The sequence below is a fragment of the Venturia canescens genome, chromosome 10, assembly GCF_019457755.1.
Source record: "Venturia canescens isolate UGA chromosome 10, ASM1945775v1, whole genome shotgun sequence".
NCBI lineage: Eukaryota > Metazoa > Arthropoda > Insecta > Hymenoptera > Ichneumonidae > Venturia > Venturia canescens.
In genome coordinates, this window is record NC_057430.1 from 10,643,122 (window position 1) to 10,665,904 (window position 22,783).

General features: G+C 41.5%; 1 protein-coding gene across 1 annotated transcript in view; it reads left to right on the forward strand.

Annotated features, from left to right (window-relative positions):
* The first annotated feature begins 5,448 nt into the window (after positions 1-5,448).
* The window catches only part of LOC122417104 (discoidin domain-containing receptor 2-like), an 82,200-nt gene continuing 64,865 nt past the window's right edge, over positions 5,449-22,783 (forward strand). The window contains exon 1 of the mRNA XM_043430365.1: positions 5,449-6,134. The gene's annotated coding sequence lies outside the window, so the exon portion shown is untranslated. The remainder of the gene's footprint in view (positions 6,135-22,783) is intronic.

The window sequence follows — 22,783 nt, forward strand, 5'->3', positions numbered from 1 at the left end:
ATCCCACATGTGTACACATTTTTCTTCGATATAATTGATTTCAGAATCTCGGAACGGTAAGGGTCTGAGATCACAAACATTAGAAAATCCAATACACAGTGAAAAAAAAATAAATTTTGTCATGTTTTTCGTTTTCTTGCAAAAGTGTTTAATCGAAAGCTCCCAGTTTATTGCCATTGATGCGCCATTATAATGTATCAGCAATTGGCTGACGATCTTGGGCCAAGAACGGCAATCGGTAACGGGCCGAAGTTATCATCCGTGCTTGAGCCATCATCCCGCCAGTCTTGGCTGCCATTACCGCGCCAAGATCGGAGTGGTGGCTGCCGGTACTGGGCCGATCTTGGGCCCTTTGTAAAACCCTACATGGGTATCGAGAACACACCGGTAGAAACAGCTGAGAAGATACATTGCAGCATGTATATGTAACAAGCTCTAACGTATCCACTTTGCTCATCTCTCTTGTGTATCCCAATACTTTTGAGGTTAGAGTGGAAAGAGGGCAGTGAAATCGACCAGGCTCACTGACTAAAATATTCGTTGCACTTAGCCAAGGTGAGTCTCGAGGATTCAGCAAAATGGTGGACCGTGGTCAGTCCATCCGTACGATCTTTGAATTATTCAAAGCGTGTAGACACGGCCTCAGCCGATAGTTTAAAAATATTCTGCTGTTGACCGGTGCCGGATCAATGATTGTTTCAAAACTCGTGGGGATGTGATAGGAGCAAAAGTGAGAAAAAACAAAGAGAAAAAAAAGCGGATAAGGAGAAATGGTGAGTTTGGTCGGACAATTGGAAGCTCGTGGAGGAAACGAAGCTGCTAAAATTCACCTACAAATTACTGGGTTTCATCTGAACAAACAAACTTGCATGTTCGAGAGCAATTGAGAAAATTAATAGTGAGTTTATTAAAATGTAAAGAGCATCGCCATTGGAAGAACATCAGACAGAGCGTATGTGTGCGTTTACACAGAGATTAAAAGTCACGATAATCACTGAACGCGAAAGGCCTCTGTTTATGCATTCGCGAACTTCCGGCCTGTCCATGCAAAAGCGTGTCAATCCCACACACAACCCTCCCGATTCTTAGACGTACACGATCAGGCTGTTCCCCCGCATACATTCACTTGCTCCCAACGTAATTATCAAAGCAATTATTAATGGCAGGGGTTGTTTGTTTCTCGCACGACCTGACCGCGAGTCCGAGCATACACACGGGGAAGGAAACAAAGGGACGAAGGAGCTTTTATCCCCTCCGTGCTCGATTACTTTTGACCATTAAATATATATGAGCACAGAACCTGTTCGCCTGCTCCTCTTCCTGGTCGTCGATCTTGGGAAAACTGCGTTACGCACCCGGAACACGTAGCGAGTCAAGGGCCACCTGGAAATACGACAGTTTCTCTTCGAATCAGCGGTCCCATGATCGATAGCGTGGAATTTTTTCTTTCGTTTTTTTCCATCGAGCTATCTTCGGTCAGAGAATAATCGAAAGAACTCCCGGGCTCTGAGAATATACATTGCTCATGATGTGGTGAGAGTCAAAAAACTTATTGAATGAATTCTTGGCGAACCAAGAAGAAATTCTGAAGCTTCGCTACTCTTGAGAAACTACAAATACTTTTAAGGAGGGTCCGGCTTTAGAAAGTCAAATAAATTCATTGTTTTCTGCAACGAAGGTTTATGCACGAAGTCTGATTGTCGATGTTTCTTAGCGTACTATGCGGGGATCGTAATTATTGTCTGCAACAAAAATTCCACATTTTTTTTCCACATCCACATACTTTCCTTCCATATGGGCCTATAGAAACCCGAAAAATATGCGAAATTCTATATTTACAGGGCGTTGAAGTGATCTTGTTCTTTAGAAGCATTTTTTTTCAAACTCGCTAAAAATATAGAATTTCACAATTTTTTCGGGTTTTCATATAGGTTCGTATGAAAGAAAAATACATAAAGATGGAAAAAAAATTGGAATTTTCGTTGCAGACAATAATTACGATCTCCACATTGTGCACAGCTGAGAAGCTTCGACAATCAGACTTCACGCATAAATCATGTAAAAATCAGTATTTCTCACATTGAAACAATGTCTTTGTACTCTCGAAATATCCTTGAAACCATACCGAAAAGTTCACTATGATGAGTTGTTTCCGTCCATCCAGAAACGAAATGGCTTTGAAATGGCTTTCGTCTCATTGGACAAAGTTATGTGAAGAAAAATTTGTAGTTACGATCCAAATAAAATGTTGTAGAAGCAAAATCGTTATTTCATTTCTCATCCTGCTGGCGAAAAAAAATGATAATATTTTCCCGCGGTTGAAAGTATAATACAAGATGATAGAACTGCGCTCAGAATGGGGGCAGGCTTAATAGCTCGTAGAAGAAGCTTTCCCAATAAAGTTTTCTTGCGCGTAAGCTCAGAGGTTAACCGCGAAAGATGCTTTTTACTCCCGGCTGCTCTTTAGCTACAAGCCTCCCCTGTGTACCTCGAGCGCACTTTTTTATTTTCTCTTTTGCTTTTTTCATCCGTTGGTTGGGGTCCCTCCAGATGCCAACCGGTGTCGACTTTATCGGTTGGGAGCGCATACACCGACGCGAGAGTGTTTCGTTGCCGAGAAAGCGGCGTGTATTTTGGAACGTCCGAAACACTTGTGGTCCGACAATTCGAAGCGCGAGAACGGGAAGCTTTTGATGTATAGCACACAGCGAACAATCTGTACAGAGCGATTCACAATCGACTCTTAATTTGCGGTAAAATTAAGAAAACCCAAATGATCAACATTATTTTTCTCAGCAATATGCAACTGCATAATGAACTTTTTAATTCGAAGAAAACTGCCAAAAATTTGTTAGCTAAACTCGTATTCAAAGTATTCCAACTTGAAAGCTTCGATTCCATGCTCCTTGGCAGAGACGTGAGTGCTCTTCAAGACCTCTTGACGCGAACCTTTTCAATCACTCGATTTCTAGGAATAAAAACATTCTCGTAATCACCCTCAGCCTCCAATTTCCCTTCACTCGATCCCATAATACTCGATTATTTATGATCCAATCGCTGATGACATTGAGAAAAATATTGACCGGTCCCAGACGCGAACGATGAAACCGTCCAGCAGTAAATGTACCACGCAGTCTGAATCCCCTTGTACAACGTTATAAATACTCATACACAGGTGTATACACACGTATATAATTTGCGAGACAACCCTGGTAGACATCGGGCTATAATTCATCGACAAAATTAATCCGGGGGCGCGCAATGTTGAAGCCTTGCAATAGAGTTCGTATATACGACGGACGCGCCCAGAAATTCGTTATAATATGGACCATCGTGTTCTAAACCAGTGAATTCTTGGATGATTCAACTAGTCTCAGGAGCAGACAATGCTAATTATAAACTCAAAGTTCGATGGGAAAATCGACAGCACGTCAGAGTCTGGGATTCTCGCAAGGAGGGAATCGCCTTTATAATTAGAACCTGGAAAAAAAGCTAACGAGTAAATCGTCCAAGTTGGGATGAAATCGCCTCTTGATTTTCCACGTCGAATAGACTCGACGCCGATCGATCACGCACCTGCGTAGGGCGAGTTCGTAATATGAAGAAAAGAATTGGTCCAAATTCATCGCGGACGATTCAAATTCGCACGAACCCCTCGATACATATGTATGTGTGTCTGTTTGAATAACGATTGGGAGAGCTCGTCGCGTGAGCGTGAACCGTTCGAGCAGGAAAGGAAAGGAAGAGCGAGGCGGCGGGGGAGAGCTGGAAACAACCGGAAGTATGGGTAACCAAACTACGCGGAGAAATTCGACACGATAATTCTGCAGTCTCGTTTGTCCCATCCTCATGAATCCATACCTTCCTGCTCGTTCTCGTCAAACTTCTGGTGTATTTTAGTGTTTCAAACGAGATTGTCTTCGTTGCTGTGCAATTTAATTATTTTGCTGTACTGGCGGAGGATTTACAAAGCGTAGGGTAAATCCATTTAACGATTCTCTCCCTTCGCCCCTCCACGTTGTCTCGAGAATATGTACAAGCTTTGCAAGCATGTAACGTGTAATTCATGCATTAATCGCGGTGAGCATCTGCGACTGTGGATACAAATATATTCGACGTTTATGCCTAAATACCGGTCGTAAACGAGCCTCGGTCCCTGCTCGCTGAGCTATTAGCATTCGGAAAACCATCGGCTTACGGCAGTCGATATTTTTCGCGAATCTAACAAGCAAACGTCAACTTTGTCGTAAATATTCATTTCCTCGCATTAAAGCCATGGAGACAGGGCTCGAGAATGGGACGCGATTACCCAGCGGATTGTACGCGGTTACCAATTTTTCTTAAGTTCTGCCTTTGAGCGATTGCGGATCGCGTGGAACACGGGGGACTTTCTTGAGAAATCGATCATCGAATTAGCATGTGAAAGAGGCTGCATCGACGAGAGACCCCGAAAATTTGCATTCCACATGACATTAAACGGACCTCAGCAGGTCACGACTGACGCTCCTAATTTTCTCCAATCGATGTTGAAACTCCAGGGAGTCGAAACTTTTGCGTCTCCCTATCGCCAGCGTTTCGGAGTACACGAAAGAAAAACTGCCCAGCGACGCACACTCAAATTATTCACTCGAGTCGCTAACGATCCCTCGAACGATTGTTCCACTTTCTTAATGGAACGAGAAATATTCGTCGACATTCGCCCTGGCGTGGGTCGAGCTGATTTTCCTCGAAGCGTAGCGGTGTCCGATCGTTCGAAACTTTTCAGCAGGCTCAATTCTGCCGGATATTAGGAATCGATTAACCAAGTTTCACAGGTGACCTTGAACATTATAATTCCGTTCGGATTGTTACATTCCAAGAACTTAATAATTTCGGAATAGGTGCCATCCGAGATTCAATCGCGATTCAGCGAAATCGTTTGATTCAATCGAACAACAAGAAAGATATTCGATAAAGCATCCAATTGATTTTTCAAACCTCGTTCAACTGGTCGCGCATCTCTATAAATAAGAGCGACCATCACGCTCCGCAGAGGGCAGACTAAGACAGCTTTTTTCACTCGAGTAAAAAGCTGCATGAAGAAGTTTCCGTGATTTTTTGACGACGTAGGTCCGCTCGCTCGGCAATCTTTTTCGCGACGTTCTCAGCTCCTACTCTCTCTACTCGGGCACACTTTAAGGGTTTTCCGCTGTGTTGCTCTCGTGCTCTTTTGATAACGGTGGTAAATTCGTCGTGTGTGGATGGAGAAAGAGAAATAAAATGCGGGGGAGCAGAGGCTTGGGACGGAAGAAAGAGGGAAGGGAGGCGCGCGTGCCCGTTCCGCAACTCCCTCAACATCACCGCACCGATAGCGCGCCACCGTAGAGTATGTACACCATCCGACCTGAGTGTCTTGAGCGCGGTTTAAAATCGATGCCCCACGCAGGTTGCAGTCAGTCTGCGAGTGGCCTCCGCGCGTGCAGCATATACCGGCACCGAGAGACGGAGGGACGAGAAAGGGGGAGAGAAAGCGAGAGAGGAGCAGAGGAAGCGTGCGATTGGGAAAACCCTTCGTGGTGGCGAACCAAAATGACAGAGATCGGCCGGGTCAAAGTTCGCGAAACTTTTAATCAACAAACTGCAAAGTCGTAAACCAACAAGATGCAAATAAAGTTGAAGCATAAGTTCGCGCTAATATTAATGTTCAACGATTGCTAATTCGATGTGTAAAAAAATCATTGCGACAGGGTGAAATGTAAGCTGGTTAAGCGGGAGTGATTTATTCGGATAATCGATGCAATGCCCCGAATTTGAAGCGCTGTCATCGCCTTCCAAGTGGCTCCCCTTAACTCGCCATTCGCTATCGGTTCTCAAGGATATTTGTGGATTTTTTTCAGTGTTGATCACCCACCCCTGTTCGCATATCTCTCGCGGTATCGTAACCCCTCGTCTCATCTTTAAAATGTGCGGTTATGGTAGCAACGGCTGAACCAGAGTGTCAGGATACGTCCTCCCTTGGAAGCCTGACGCGTGCTCCACTTCCTACGATTTTAAACACCGAGGTGTACGAGGGGCGGTGGTGGCGGCGGTGGCGGTTTAACGCGCAGACCAAAAGCCGTCTCGTACCATTCGCTGAATTCTCTCGATCCAGGAGGGTGAGTTGTGGCTACATACATACAGATCCTTTCGAGCATACATTGACGATCGACAACGTTTTCTAGGATTGCTTAACGCACTTTCCTGCAGGAAGATCCTCGTTATCGAATTCTGCGACCATTCTGCAGTTCTATAGAGGGCTCGACATTTCGTACAGATACCAATGCCAATAATCGAACCTATTTTCCATGTTGATCGGCGAGTCGAAAGATTCATTGACATCCGTTAAACTCGGTATAATGAAAACGAGCTCAATGAGAACGACGAGATTAACTCGAACGGGACGATTTTTCAGAAAACCGCTCCGTGCCCCTGCGGATCAGTGGCATAATCTCCGGTTAAATGAAAAAGTGTTTCCTCAATTTGGAGCACCCCAATTATCTGAATATTCTAGCATGGCGAGCTCTCGTTGTGATTTCATTCGAGCTCACTTTCCCTTGAAATTTAATGACGGCCGGAGCAGGTGCAGAACAAATATTACCGACTAGGTCGCCAGTATTAGTCAGCTGGAGGAGGGTCGGAAGAGGGCGGGGGGGGGGGGGGGGGGGCGAAGGCGAAGGAATGTCATTTTTCTTCGGGACTTAACGAGTCACTTTGGAAGCAGCACCAGCGGGGAGAAAGCTTCGGCGAGATTGAGAGGAAGTCGGGAGGAAGGGAGAAAGAAAATGGAGTACGATCGAAATCAGGGGAGTGACCATGCACGATGTGGGCCGCGTGCTGAATCCTGACGCTCCGATTTTAGTTTGCTGGAGGTGGAGAGGGAGGGCGAATGTGTTTTTACCGTATAGCATGTGTAGGAAGAAAGGAAGAGAAAGGCTTCCAGCAGCAGTGGTACCTCGCGTGATTACGTGTCGTTGCCGGCGATAAGACCTCAACCCTCGAAGCAAAGGTGCTACCGAGTGATCGAGAGACCCTCTCATTCCCTCCGCCCCCATATTCTCTTACGCCCCTCCCCCCTCCCCCTTTTCTCCCTCTTTCAACCCCTCATTTCTTCCCTCTTAATTTTCATTTTTCGTAGATTGTTCCGGTCCGATAAAGTCTTTTTACTTTTTCGTTATTAATATCAGCCCCTCGTCCCTCCCCCCTCAGAAAACGGAGCGTTCTTTCGCCCTCTGGGAAAGAATATTGCTAGTTTCTAAAATGGGAATAAAGCATGAGGAAATATATGGAAAACTTTTGTTTTTCGGCCATTGTTAAGGCACTGTTAAGGGGGTCGGCACGTAGGACAGCACGAGCTTTTGGGATTTTCACGATTTTCTTTTTGCGAAGGAAAATAGTGAAGGTATTTTAAATTTGGAAGGTTTTCTTTACTGATATTTCAATTCTATGGGGGAATTTTGAAACTCTGATATTTTGGGGGGACCCGGTGAGGTACACCAGTCCACAGGATCGCACGTGTTTCTCCACGGTCTCCCCAATTCTGAGGGATTTTGGTTCATTTGAAATGAAAATACGAAAAAGCGTTCGATGCAAAGCAGTGGCTATCGTCTGAATCAAAATGACACAAAAATATTATAAATTGAAGATTTTCTAGTATTTTAAACAGAAAATTTTGATTTGAAAACTGAAACTCAGTGTTTCCAAGTATGTGGAAAGTATAATTGTCGATAAATGGACCTCCCAAATGTTTTTTTTTTTTTTTTTTTTTTTTTCACTGGGAAAGAATCACGAAAAACCCGGCTGTCACAGGAAGTGACCTCCTTAATCCCTTCGAAAGTTTGTTACTATCCATAGTTTCATATGAAAAAATAATTTTTAAATAATCCCACTGCATGACGAATCCCACGATCGATACATATCATTTAATTATTCATCATTCCAATCTACTGCATATTTAAATATTTCATCCAATCAAGCTTAATCACCGCTTCGCTTTTGCCTCGCATTTATATTTGTAGCAGCGCCAGGAATAAATGTTCAAAAATATATATTAAGGGGATTCCCGAGCTCAATGAAAATCACCGGATGCCGTTCATGTTTGTTTCCTTCTTTTTTCATGTAAAACGCTCGCTTTTATTATCGAGGATTAATGTGTCCTCTCAATAAAACGCTTTTTCACTACTTTTTTCATCGAACCATTTGTTGCTGACGTGGAAAAACGATCCTCGAATAACCCGTCACTGTTAGCTAAAACTTTGTTTATTTCATTGAAAAATCTTTTCAACAAGACAGCAGTTGTTTGCTCGAACAGCTTTTTCGTCGTCCTCATTTTTGTACTCGACTGATCTCCTGTGTCATCGTCCAAACTCTATGAATTTTTTCGTAGCATTTCCTGTACAACTCGGGCCGGCCAATCCCTCGGTATACGCGGTATGCATAAATTACACTCTTTCGAGCTTAATACCGATCTTCGTTATTTATGTATATAACAAATTTGTTTACGTTCGTATGTACACGTGTGTTCATATGTACGTATGTGCGCTCAAAAAATACGCGCAGGATGAAACCAACCCGATGTGTTTAGTCATATGAATTTATCCGGTTACCCACAACATCACTTTGCAAAGTTACACACAGATTTATACCTACGTCTGTATGCTTGTCGTTCGCAGCGAAGCGCTGTGATTTGACGAGTCCCCCCCATTTGCACATCAGTGAATTTACGGATTGATAAGACTCAACCGATCGTGAAAAGTTATTCAGGTTTTTATGGTTCCCTCGAGACAGTTAAACGAAAGCTTTCTTAGCGGTTCAACCCTTTTCGATCAATATCATCGAACAGAAAGGTAGTGGCCCCCATAGAAAGAATTTATATTTAAAATATACGTAGTATTGGATGAAAAGTATGAAATATTCCGCGTATATAAAAAATATATTGTTTTAAAAATTTTACACATACGTCATAAGGTTATCTAAAAGTCTTAGAAATTGTAATGGCGTTGTTTGTTCGCTGCAATGTCCTCCCTCCAGTTGGTTTCAAAAATATGTATTTGGAAAAAAAGGTTGTTCATTTATAAAATCATATTTTGCCTCCAAGTGTCTCCGAGATGTTATGTTTCTTCGTTATTGGCTGAGCTTGAAAATTTATAAACACTTTTTCGAATGATTTTTTTTACAGGCGTTAACGTGTAACCTCAAACAAAAATGTAAGCATCGAAAACATATATAGTATTCCGTACATCAATCATACATGTTTGGTACGTGACAAATATACGTTCAATAAATATTCACTCAAAATTGAAAAAACTGTACTTCGTATCTATCAAACATGTATATTTAATATGAAAAAAAATATATCGTTAATTACAACACAACACATGATTTATATACTGAAATCGGTAAAATCATCGATAAAATACAAGATTCATATATTTGTATTAGAACGGGACAGCCTTATCCGCTGGCGAGAATTCTCGTTTCACGGGAATCCGTCAGAGGGCTACGAATGAAGCGCTATCGCGTCAGCGAAGCGTCACCGCCCGTCTATAAGGGACCCATCTTTTCCTTCATTCTTGTCTTTATTCATACCAAAATAATGTTAAAACGAAAGCCCGACTCATCAACGACGGTGGTGCCTCCCATAGTAAAGTGTAATCCCCGTGATTTTTTATTGAAATCGCGACGGATAAATTTCGTAACGAGCAGTGAAGTGGTGCGAATTCGCCTCTGTTGCGGGATTCTGTAACTCGTTATACTGTCGTTATGCACTCATAGCGACAGTTTTAACACAGGAGTCCCTATCGTTACCATAACGTTCCGACTCATAACGAGTTACAGAATCCCGCTGCTGGCCTCTTCGGTCGTGTCAAATGTGTGTGCAATTTGTGATAAAAAAATCTTTGCGACCGGCGTAAAAGGTGTCGTGGCGTATGCAAAGTGTTTTGTATTTTTATTTATTTATATTGCTTCAGTGGGGAAAAATTTGGCGAATCACAAATCACATTTTTTGATATTTTTTATATCCACCTAATCGTTATATTCGCGATGAATAAATCTGTTAGAAACGGATTTTAGTTTGATTTTCGAACACTTGGCACTGCGTTATGCCAACGCTCGATGATTCTTGAGCACGTCAATCCTCAAGGTATTGCACTCTGCCCTGTCAGATGTTGACAAAACTTTTGTCCGTACAATAAAAGTACGGTGAGGCACTCCCGAGGCGTTGCACTTCGCCTGGCGTCGTCACGATAAATCATTTTCGAGCACTCAATGCTCTTAACCTGCTCCTGGCAAAATCCACCGGTCAGTGGACGAACAAGAGAGAAGAGAATCTAAAAAATCCTAAGTTTAGAAATTTTGATAATTAACCGTCTCCCGAATATCGAAACGTTTTCAGTATATATGAAAGTCGAAAAAAATATATTTTTTATATGCGCAGAATATTCTTTCCGTACAATACTACATAAATTTTTTATATAAATTCTTTTCATGGGGGAGAGTTATCCAGTTTGTTCAGTAACGATCTTACGAAACAACGAAGACGTACAAATTGAGGAGGGAATAAAGAGTTAGGAAGTACGCGGGAGAGCTCGAGACTCGAGCTCCGAATTTTCTCTTTCTTCTTTCCAGGCTTCGCATACGGATTTGAAATACCGAGAGAAATTCATACGATTTTCGTTTCCTGAAGCACTCCATAATTGCGCGCTTTTCGAGTCCTTCAATCTTCGGGCTCTGTTTCTAAGGCCGCTTTTTTCTAATCTTTTCCGTACCCTCGAATGAGCCTGGAGGAAGGCGCAGGAGAAGAGGAAAAGGGAAAAGAGAAAGAACCGTGCGCGCCGCACACTCCGGCACTTTCAGGGAGAAGACGAGGAAGCGAGCCGGCTTTTTCATTCGTGCATAAAATGTACGACGATTTATTAAAATGCCATGTCGCCCATTTCTTCCCTCCCATACCCCAAACTTTCGCTCGTGTTCCCTTCGAACTTGAGAACGAAAAAGGTGGAGAAATCGGAAGCTGTGCTTCCTGTAGCCTCACACTACATCGCTCATACTATTACGTATAAATATAAGACTCCTGATGGGCTCCCCACATAAGCGACAGTAAATAAGAGGTGCAAAGTTTTCCGACTCTCCTATCTACACAGGACACTCGCAAACCTCATATACAAAGTTCGCCCCCACCCCTACGAAAGCCACACAATCACCCTCTAGCGAATATAAAAAAAATCTTTCATCCTCTCGTAATTGAATATTTAAATCATTCTCCAAAAAATATATAGATAAGCCTCCCACCCAGGCCATGCATCAATGCTGCTGCCAACGCATGCCCTAATTATTTGTACGAGGCTAAACCTATCATAGTGATGTTATCAACGATATTGAACGGTTACGCGCCGACAGCTGCAATATCAAAAAATGGAATATGCCAGGAATTTACGAGCAAAGATTTAGCGTGGCCAGCAATTTTAGGCTCGGTGGTATTTATCTCCGGGGAAATTGATACTGTTCGGGAATTTAGCAATTTATAATTCGACAAATTGATCTTCCGTCGAATTGGACAACTTTGGGTTCGGAAAGTCTTCATTTTCCTGCCAGGCTGCTTCCTGAACTTTGATTATTTAATCACTCAATGAAATAGACAATGTCGTCGTCGGCAGATTCGCCGGGAATATCGAAAGCCAGGCTTCTACGACCGGAAGCTGCGACCCTGATGACCAGACAAAGTAAAGTCTGATTGATAAATAATCGAATTGCCCTCATTGTAAAGAAAGTTGAGAAATCGAGTTTTCGTCGAACTTTTGAACAATTGAACGACAGTAGTGAGTTATTCACGAAGCTTAATATTTTGTTTGCAGTCTGGATGGGTGGATGCATCCGAGCGAAGCTTCGACGTAATAATTTAATTGTTCGTGTCTGTCTATCGAGCCTCTTCAATATCCGGAGACATTGGTCGAACAATATCCAATTCCGGTGAAGAGGAAACGAGAGTTCACTATTTGTAGCATCGGGTCAAAAGCGATGTGTGTGGTACGCGAAAGGATTAACGACAGTACCGATGTCACGGATCGGTTGGTACAGCAAGAATGTGTGAATGCTGTATGGTGATGCTCGTAGGCAGGGCTCCCAACATACGTAATGCGACGGTATAGGACCTTTCATGTTCCATTCTGCTGCGCGTATTGATCCGAATGAAGAAATAGTCAGTGGATGGAAGAAGAAGCGTTAACAAGCCAAATCCATTCCTCCAAATATCCTATTTCCATAAAAAAAAAACCACTGAAAAAACTCAGTTCAAAAATAAAATCAATGTTTCGCAAACAATTCGTGAGCGTCAATTTCAATGAGCTGAATATAAAAATAAGAACATTGTGGTGCTCGGCGTAACTCAATTTCCAATAATCAGAGGACCGTCGCACTGCAGAGCATCAGAGATCCGGTACAATGTATGAATTAACAAAGCTCCGAAAATATAAGATACGGTACAGACATGAATTCGTTTGTGTTGCAAAATAACCCGACCCAAAATGAAAGCAGGAAATTCAATTTCTCCTGAAATAATTCTTCAATGCAACGGGGAATCCAGAATAGAACGAAATTGTCGATTCTCATCGCTTTGTATGAAAACCACTCGTCGCATGCACTTTTATCGTGCGACATAATAAATTGAGGGATGATAAACCCATTAATTCATCGAGCCGATAAAATATTCAAGAATTCGTCAACTTGAAGCTGTTTCAAACGCCGAGACAATCGTATACAAAAGAAGCCGGCATTCGATCATTAATTGAATAATTTTCGATGTCAATTAGTCATGGCACAAATGGTTATTGAATACTTAATCATCGATATGACGTTGAATGTCCCATATAATTATATGCATGTGCACGTATATATATATACGTCGATGGAGTCTGCTTTCGGCTAGGGTGAACCACGATGCGACACTGCACGCATCGCTTACCCTCCAAATATCATCCAGTTGGAATAGGGAGGGGATGCTTGTGGCGAATGCGAAATTAACTCGGTCCGCTCTGGCTATCCAGTTGATATGCGCCATACCAACCAGCGAGCGAGGAAGGACTGAGCAAAGCTTGTGAGAGCAAAGAGAGAGAGAGAGAGAGAGAGAATGAAGTAAAAAGAGATGATGAAGAGCGGGGGGGGGGGCAGTTAAACATGTGGATCGAAAATAATTGCATTCAATTAACCAGCCGATATTAACCCGAGGATAACTAATGTATCGAGTACGAAAATTAATAGAGAACGAAATATGGCAGGCATAACAAGTTAAGTGGGGGGGAGTGAGGAAGCGCTCGTGTCGACACGAAGATTGAAAAAGTCGATTCCAGTAACTAATTATAGCCAATTTGTTACCGGGAGCTCAAGGCTTCAACGATGCTTTCGGCGCGCGATTTCATTATGTGTGATGGACAAATAATCGAATGATTTCGAGCGAGGGCAGATATCACAAAGGCGAGGAATATCTGTACCGTTGACGATGACCCCTTCGATATTGAGCACCAATTTTCATGAGCATTAACAGCAAACATTGCAAAGCGCAAGAGGCTTCCGATTGTTCATAACACATTACGAATTTAGTTTTGCTATGATAATGCGCTCCAGCGATCCAGCTTAAAATGCACATAAGAGAGGCGCATGTTAATATCCTGTTTTCGCTGTCCAATAGTACAGCTTAAAATCTTAACGGTTGAGATGCAATAACAGATAACCGTAACAAGCTTAAACGCCTGCTCTCTCGCGAGGACCATGTGAAAACGTTTTCCTTTGAACCAGTTCTGCATCCATGAAAAGCTGCTTAACCAAAGGTCTTAACGGGGACTATTTGAGGGGGCTAAATGAGGCGAGTCGAAGCCCTTTTGTTTGCTAATATGTTGGCCTGCAGACTCCAACTTCGTTTTGATCAACACCTCCGGGGCTCAAACCTTCCGACACTTTTTCTTCTCCAACCCCCCACGCGCCCTTTCACCCTTCGCTTTTCCCCCCACGATCCGGCAACGACTTCACATCGACGTTTATTATTTGAAATTCTCCATAATACCCGGTCCATTTCCCATTGGATTAACTACGCTTAATCGGGTTAGTATTGCCCGCGATACATGCCTCGCGCTTCCGACGCACTCCACAACACTCTACCTCGTCGTAGCCATTCGTTGGCCAACTTACAATGCGAATATCGTGTGTGCCATCCGCGTACAATGCTCTACGAACGTTGTTTCTCTGTTGCCAGGCCCCCCCGGCTCCTTCAGACTTCGAAGCAACTTCAGAGTATAACGAAATTCACCAAAACTTCGTTTTTCACTTGCTTGTTGCGGATCATCTTTCACCAGCAACATTACACTGACTAACCTTCGACGATGAAGTCTCAAGGGAATTGAGAACTTCGAGGGATTTTGATCGAGTTCATTTGGAGCAAGTTCAAGTCTCGATAGATTTCGGAGTTTCAATCATTTATTCGTCTAGTTATTACCTCTTCCTTTGATGGTTGTTTTGGTCCAACTTTCCAGAAAAGAATCTGGCAATCGACCCACTCGACATCCCACTTCCTATCAAACATTCATGCACACGTTCCTTTCAACGTGTCCCAGGAATATTGAAGTTTTTCAATTCTTTCTTAAACTTCTCGTGAAGTTATGAAAAAAGAAGGGAAGGTCCGGGAATCGGATTATTCGAGGATATGAGACGAGGCGAGGCTCGCCTCGACGTTTTTTAATACTTGGCTTCGAGTCTCGATGACAGGAGAGACTTCACGTTCTTCCGATTTTTACCAGCAAAGGGTTTTTATTCATAAAGTATTTCAACACAATGAAAACGGATGAAGAAAAAATTTGGCCTCGAGCCGGCTCGAGTTGACTATTTAACCTGTGAGAAACGAAAACGTTCTTTCAATTACACGAAATTTATCGTCTCCTGTGCGCTTCAGGAAAGAATCATGAAAAATATTACATACTCGATTAAATTCAACGCGATGAATAACACGGTTATTTACTTTGGAAAAGGTAATAAACTGACGCTTTCCGTTGGACGGAAATAAGTTTCAAAATTCTCGTCTCAACTAAAGATAAAGATATCGTGTTTCTCGTCCAAGATAAAAAGTAAGATGCTGCAAAAATAAGATTTCGAGCATGACGCAATTCCACCATCTCTCTAACGATGGCCTCATATTTTTTCGACCCTTCACGTATATCTGTATTTCTAATTTGAAATTTTTAATAACGCCAAGTCCATTTACTCTCTCGCTCTGAGTTCTCACCAGGACAGTGTTGTTCGGATAGCTAGACGAGAAAAAAAGAGAGAGAGAGAAGAAGACGAAGAAGTTTCAGAGGTGAACAAGTAAGCTGGAGCAATAAGTCAGAGGTGACCTGGTAAATGAGGCCATCTATATATACAAAAGTCTCGAATGGACTCAGCTGAGACGCACTCCCACTGTATTACCTGGCCAGCTTTTATTTCACATATAAAAAACGACGAAAATCCTCGACAAAGTAATCGAAATAGAATTGTTAAGGGCAACAGCCAAGAGTCAACTTTGATACGAACATCTTGAAAGGTGGTATTTATTCAAGCGAATAAGAAAAATAAATAGAATCAGGGAGGAATTAACAAAGTTTTTAGGGACACGAATGAATAAAAAAAATAGAGATTACAATTGGGTTTAAATGGTTGAAATTAAGTTACAATTTAACCAGGTTTGAAAAGATTGAACAAAATTTTAGGTCAAAGCGCTAAAACCTGACATCGAAATTGGAATTAAACGAACGAATAAAATCCATGAAATCTGTGAAAACTGAAGGCACGTAAAAGGGTTAGAAATAAGGGCAGGAAAAAAATTGATGGCTGAGGAGTCTCGCTCGCGACTTTGAAGAGGTATGAAATTGCTTTTTCTTCCCTGAGAAGCTTAGCAGAAATGGAAAAAAAGAGGGAAAGAGATAAGGGGAAAGGGGAAGAGAGCGAGAGAGAAACGAACGCCTGTGGCGTCGAGTCACTGGCTTATTCCTCCATCAATCGATGACGCCACGAGAAAGCGGCTGTGTGTGTGTGTGTGTGTGTGTGGTTCGAGTGATTAGTACGCGGTGCTGAGCATCATTAGCACGCCCCAACAATAGGACGATGAACCTTTCCGTTATTCGTTACACGTATTCACGTATATAAAATTAGTCGATGGCTTTAGAGGCACCATTTTGTTTTCACATATGCGATCCACGTGTCAACATTGTTGTGTGACAAGCTCGTCAATGACAATCTAGAGGTGTCAGTTTTTTTGTATTTTCTTATTTTTTTGAAAACACCAATGAAATAACGCGTTTGAGTACGTTCCACGGCAATTAACTCTCGAAGTGGGATGACCTTTGCCAATTTATGTCAAAATCAATCAACGACTTTCAACAACATTGAAAAAAAACGTTCCCTTCTTTCCATCGTTATCCTACAACGCGAACGTAACAAACAAAAAATCAACTTTTCAACTACATTTTTAATTGCCCATTACCGCAGAGATTGTTCGGATTGATTATTCTTCTACTTGTTGTACACAGACAATGGACAATGCAAATGTGACTATTGTAAAATGGAACAAAAAGCTTGCACACATGCGACCTCTAAAACTATTTTCATAGGATTGAATTCAATGCGATTCTGCTTCAATTGTGTCCTTACAAAACATTCGAAACACGAGAATTGGTGACAATACCACTGACACTGTTTTCTCCTCAGTTTTCTCGTTCTCCAAACTGCCATTGGCCTGATTCTTTCAGCCGAACTGTTTACCGCTGAGCTTTGAAAACAGCTTACAGATATTTTGGTCCGTGGAGGACTGCTCGTTCGGTGTATTTCAATCGAATCGAAGAATATCAAAAAATGTTCTACCTCGTGCCCTTCGGACAGAAAATATCGAATTATTCTACAACAAGCCTCGACTCTGACTCCGTGAGATTCGTTAAGGCAAAATTATCGATGCACTTGAAGTCTCTGCAAACTTATCGAACACGCTGGAAACCCTAGAAGTATTGGAGTAATATGCAGAGAACAGTGCTGGAAGATGTGAAGATTCTACAGCTGAAGATTAAAGCTTTCTTTGGCAAAGTACTCTCCGCTCAACTTCGAACAGAGGGCACGACCGTCCGAACATCTCATCTCAACTCCTCTCTCTTGCTCCCTTCACCCATGCCCCTTAATATCCTTCTCAGTTTCTTGAAAACGATGCCTCGTTGCGTAACAACGTGAAAGCGAAGTGGTAAGTTGAGTTCTGCGGGTACACAAAAAGATTATCGTTCATCAGCTTAGCCCGAGGATTAATCGAAGCGTATGAAGCTAGAAACCGCATTTGCTCAAGCCCTAAAGTTTCTCATGCTCCAAAACATGACCTGAGCGTAAGCTACTTTCCACCCACATAGAGATTTGGATCTGTAACAATAGAAATATCAAATTTGAAATTTTTTTCAAGGTAAACTCGGTGCTTGCTGCAAATTATGAAACGACGTCAAACCGCTTTTGATGAAATTGCAAAATGTATTGGAGAAAAAAAAATTTAGAGGCAATGGAGAATGTTCAATGACGAATGAAACTCTCTTCCATCCTGGCGCGAGCATTGTCCACCGATGTCAATTTTTTGTAATGCATATTTCAAAATAAACATATTTTAATATAAATCGTACCAGGATAAATTTTCATATAAATTTATGAAAGAGGTAATCCATGTGGAAAACTGACTGCCCGATCGGATCAACGATGTGTGGGTTGGTATGTCAGTGAAAAAGCTTTCGATACATTTGGACTCTATTCGATGATATCTGTACAGCAATAATGGTCGTACGGAGGTTGACATTGCCTTTACTCGTTCCATTGCAAGTCTCGAGTCCCCTGAGCTAAAGATCTCTCGGTTCGAGTGAAGGGATTATTCGAGTTTCTGCGGACTACACTTTTATGTTCAAGAGCAACGGCGATGTTAACCAGATACTGGAAAAAAGGGAGAAAAGAAGCAGTAGGAGGAGGAGAAGAAGGAGAATAAAAAGAAGGCAAACTGCAGAATGAGTTGTACTTAAAGTGGGAGAGAATACGAGCTCCTGGACGAAGATTGAGGTTCACTCGATGGATAAAGGACTCGCGGAGTCTACGGATCGAGGGTGGAAAAAAAACTTGAAACTTGCCAACGATGGTAGGAATGATCTACACGTATATATGTGATGTGTACGTACATAAAGTTGACTTTCGCTAAGCTCACGAAACGGTACGAGGCCTCGGAATACTCGTTTCCTGTGAATACTCTCTCCCCTTTCGGTATATTAGCTTCGACTATAAGATTTTCAAGTTTCGTCCATCCAGGAGTCCAACTTTTGTACTTTTGCTCGAGGAAAAAATAGCTCCGTTGAAACTTGTTGAAATTTTTCATACATTAAACCTTATTTATTCTTCCTCCATGATTCCCCTTTTTATTTCTCGTGTTCCTGCGATTTCCATAACTCGTAAGAAACCAGATAAATGCTCAGAGCACTTCCCGCAGAGGCTTCTAAAAACAGTGAAGAAAATTTGGAAAATATGTCTGAGGATAATCAAACCATAACTTTCCTGCTATACTCTTTTTCATATTTGTACCGAGAGACTTGCAAGAAAATTGAACACAATGTACGGAAGAAATCGCTGCTAGAGGCGGAACCCGTTACTTGTTAGCCGGGAGGGATGCGACACGATTCTTCAATGAGGTCGCTCTTCTTTGCGTCGAGGAAAAAGGAGTTGGATGTATTGAAGCCATTTTCTTTCTAATTTTTTCAAGGTGCCAGCTGACGCCAGTGTATAAAGAAAATAGTGCTGTACTCCAAGTTTCTCCCTTGTAAAATTCGGCGAAGATTTTCCCGTCGAAATTCTTCCTTGGAGAACAAACTTTCAATGATTATTTAGACGGAAAAAAAACACGAGAGTAAAAAATCACGAGAACCTTTATTTTAAACTCGTACAAATATTATTTTGTCGAGTATAAAAACCTTGTAACCAAAAACAGATAAAAACTAGTGAAAATCTGATTACCAAAAGTATTTAATAAACTACCAAACTCCCATGAATCTTCTTTAACTCTCGACCCTCCAAGTATTTCATTCTCAGTCCCCAAAATCGAAGAATGTTCCACAGCAGCGAATAAATATCATTTTGGCACCGACTTATCTCCCATCCTTCAATGTCACCAGCGACAAAAGGTCTCGCAAATTTTTTTTTTTTTTTTTTTTTTTTAATCAAAATTCAAAACCTGTCATTAGTCTGTACGAGAATGAAGAATGAGGGATAGAAAAGGAAGATTGTGACTGCCACATCCAAAGCTATGTGTATATATGCGTTCACGAAACACAAGGGCATACATAACGCTCCGAAAAAGGGAGATATCGCCTGGCCCGCGTCCTATACTTTCTTTCGAACGTTGGCGTCTGACTATAACCAGGAAGCTACTACTTAGAGAGTAGATTGCGCCACGTTCGCCAAATTGCTTTCGACCGGGTATTATTTGCATCCACCCTATCCTAAGGCACCAACGGACTATATTTTCTTCTTTCGCTCTTCTTTTCACAATGGTGCCCAGACCAGCGCCGAAACACTGCATGAAATGACACGATGCCTGGTTCTATATATTTCTAGTCTGCGGATATCTTCTAATATGTATATAGGTATGCTGTGTAGAGGCATAGTTCTAGGGAGCGAGAAATGGACGAAGGGACGTCTCTCGTGAGGTAGAGAAATGTATGTGTGAGGTACCTCGTCAGGCTGCTGGTCTGGCCAGTGGCCAATCCAGCCTGGAGTACTTTGTTTCACAACTGACGTGCTTGCGGGCTCCAACGTATCTCGCGTTCGGGACATTAAACTTCGTCTATTCGCTCGATGTCTCTGTCTCTTAGGCTCTCTCTCTTTCTCTGCTGGATAAAAAACCGTTGAGTTTTTATGATTGAGGGGTCTATCCTCATTAGAATTTTCAAAAAATCGATTTTTTATTGCATTTTTCGAAAGTGTACATATTTCAAAGTATCTTACTAAAATTTTATTAAGATCTGAGCAGTCCAAGTGCACTTTTGAGCGACGTTTAGCTGGCTGTCCGAGCGCGCTAATACCCACTGCCCAGTGCGGTACCGCGTAGCTGCCTTTGATTAAACGCGCTATTCTCAAAATTTATTATGTTTTTTGTGACTATGGCTATAGCGAAAATTATACGAATTTTGTCATTTCGAGCGGAACTATTTTTTCTTTGCAAAAAACGATGAAAAAAACGTGATTTTTCGTAGTTTTTGAAAAAAATAAAAAATCGTATGATATGTGATATAGCCATTGACCTATTGAATCTCAAACCATTTTCATTTTTTTTCTCCGATCCTTCATTCCAGAGACTTTATCAACGGCGCCGCACACCCATCTTTTTTTTCAACCTGTCTTCTCCTTCATTTTTTTGTACGAAAACTGAGTAAAGTAAAAATAAAAAAAAATATAATTTTGTGTATTTTAAGAGTGTATTTTTAAGCCTCACACTTTTTATATCCGTATTTATAATTTATACCGGTCAAAAAAATTCGTGAAAATAGTCTTTTTTGCCCGTCTAATTAGAGTAGACTTTTAAGTTTCAAATGGATAATTTTACGTAAGCTAGGAAATCGATCACAAAAAATTACAGAACATTTGCAAATGAGGAACTTGTTCGAAATAAAGCAATCAATCATTCATTGGGAAGTTAATTATTTGCAATATTTTCATGATCGTTGTACTGCTGTTATCGTTTTGATCAACAGCTTAATTGATTCATAAATAACTAGCGTTGTGGAGTCGAATAATTATAAAAAATCGAGACTCGTCGATGTCATCGTAAAATGTGTCGATTTATCATGGAAATTTATCATTTATCGAGGAAAATATGATGTAATGTTCACGTGAAATTCACGAAATTCATTTATGGAGGTTCGAAGCTGATATTTCGAAACATCAAGTAAATCCTTTATGATAAGCTGCTCTCTGCTTTCCACCATTCTTCCTGCGCACCCACCCTGCTCCCATAGGCTCGTCGTAAGCCCCTTCAAAAGCTGTGTACCTCCACGATTCACCGTTCTCTCTTTCCGTGTTAATCTCCCTCGTTTTTTTTCGATCCTCAAGTGCACCGATGTGAATTTATAAAAAATATTACATCAATATATTCCCGAGGCAGAATATATCCGTGTAAAAATAGAAGAGCACATGAGAACACGGGACTTCGACCTGCCTTTTTTCTATTGTACAGAGTATGGAAACTCTCGTAAAGAAAAAAATGCATGGGAGGCTTGTGAAAAAGTAGAAAAAGTAAAGGATACGTTTGCAGATGAAAGATCCGATGGCTGCCAGTCAACATTTTATACGCGAAATCATCGTTTTTTCTCTTACTCTCTAAACTCAAATTCTCTCGACTTTTTTCAGTCCCACCAATCCCCTTTTGAGTGCGAACTTTCACAATAATTTCATTTACAATTGATCAAAATAATAATTTAAATAAGAAAAAAGGCTACGAAATTGTACAGCATAAAAAAATTCTGAGATAAATGAAATTTTTCATTTTTCAATTATCTGTATTTATCGTTATGGGATTGCAAACACACTAAGATCCATCAACGAAATAATCGTTCTCGCTTCATCCAATAATCATGTTTGTTTTGTATCCTAGAAGAAATTTCGTACTTTTTGGTATACAAAGAGATGAACATAGGTTGTTTTATCGTAAAGGTAACTTGACGTCTTTCACTAAAGTAGGGAGCGAGGAGGGAATAATTCAATGCTCCCATGATGCTTGCCACTCGACGAGAAAGCCTCTCGGCGCGCTTCGGACCAGTCGTGCGTCAGTTACGTCAGCAAACTTTCGATCTTCTCTTAAAAGTGAGTTGGAGTGTGAGTCGAGGCACTTTTCGCGGAGAACATATACATAGTTTATAACAAGTCTTCATATATATGTATGAATATATATCTTGATATCGGTGGAAGCTGGAAAGCGAGATGAACAAGGGTGCCACTTGTTCCACAGGCGAAAACTTCAAACTTGATCCTGAAGTTGGAAGTCTTCAACTCGTTCCTCTTCGTCCCTTTCTTTCAACCGCACACTGCCACAAAATTCTGCTCCGTGCTAACGGAGAAACGTCATCTCGGGGGCGCTGAATATATATTGAAGAAAAAAAATAGAAGCAGCGATGTGGTTGCTGAACTCCTTAATTATTGGAATGAATATAAATTCGAAGCGCTCATCCAATCGTTTTATCCCTTAATTAGATCGAACGAAGGAGAAATAAAAGTAGCGCGATGCGCCGGACTCATCCATTAATTAATTAAGAAACAAATCAGTGTCTGAACTGGTATTGAAACGAACCGAGCGAATCGGTCGTAATTTCACCAAACGTCGATTCCATCATTAGCTATATCATCGTCGTTACCATTTGTTACTTACTTTTCCAAATAATTACTTATCGATCGGGTCATATTTCCATCCTAGAGTTGATAGAAATGTCACCTGATTTGAGAATCCAACGAAAATATCGTGAAATGTCAATTGCTTCACCGCGTGCCCTAATTTGTGGAATGGAAAATGACGTTTTAAAGGTAACTGCAAACGAGCGATTCTCGAGATTAAAAAATCGTCGATTTTCCACTCCATATTCTTCACCAGGGATCGACAACAATCGAACACCGTCGCAAGCTGCCTGAGAAAACGTCATCAAGCTTTTTCTTGTGTTTATTCAATAACGCGACTTCTCGCAGTCTCTCCTCAACATCG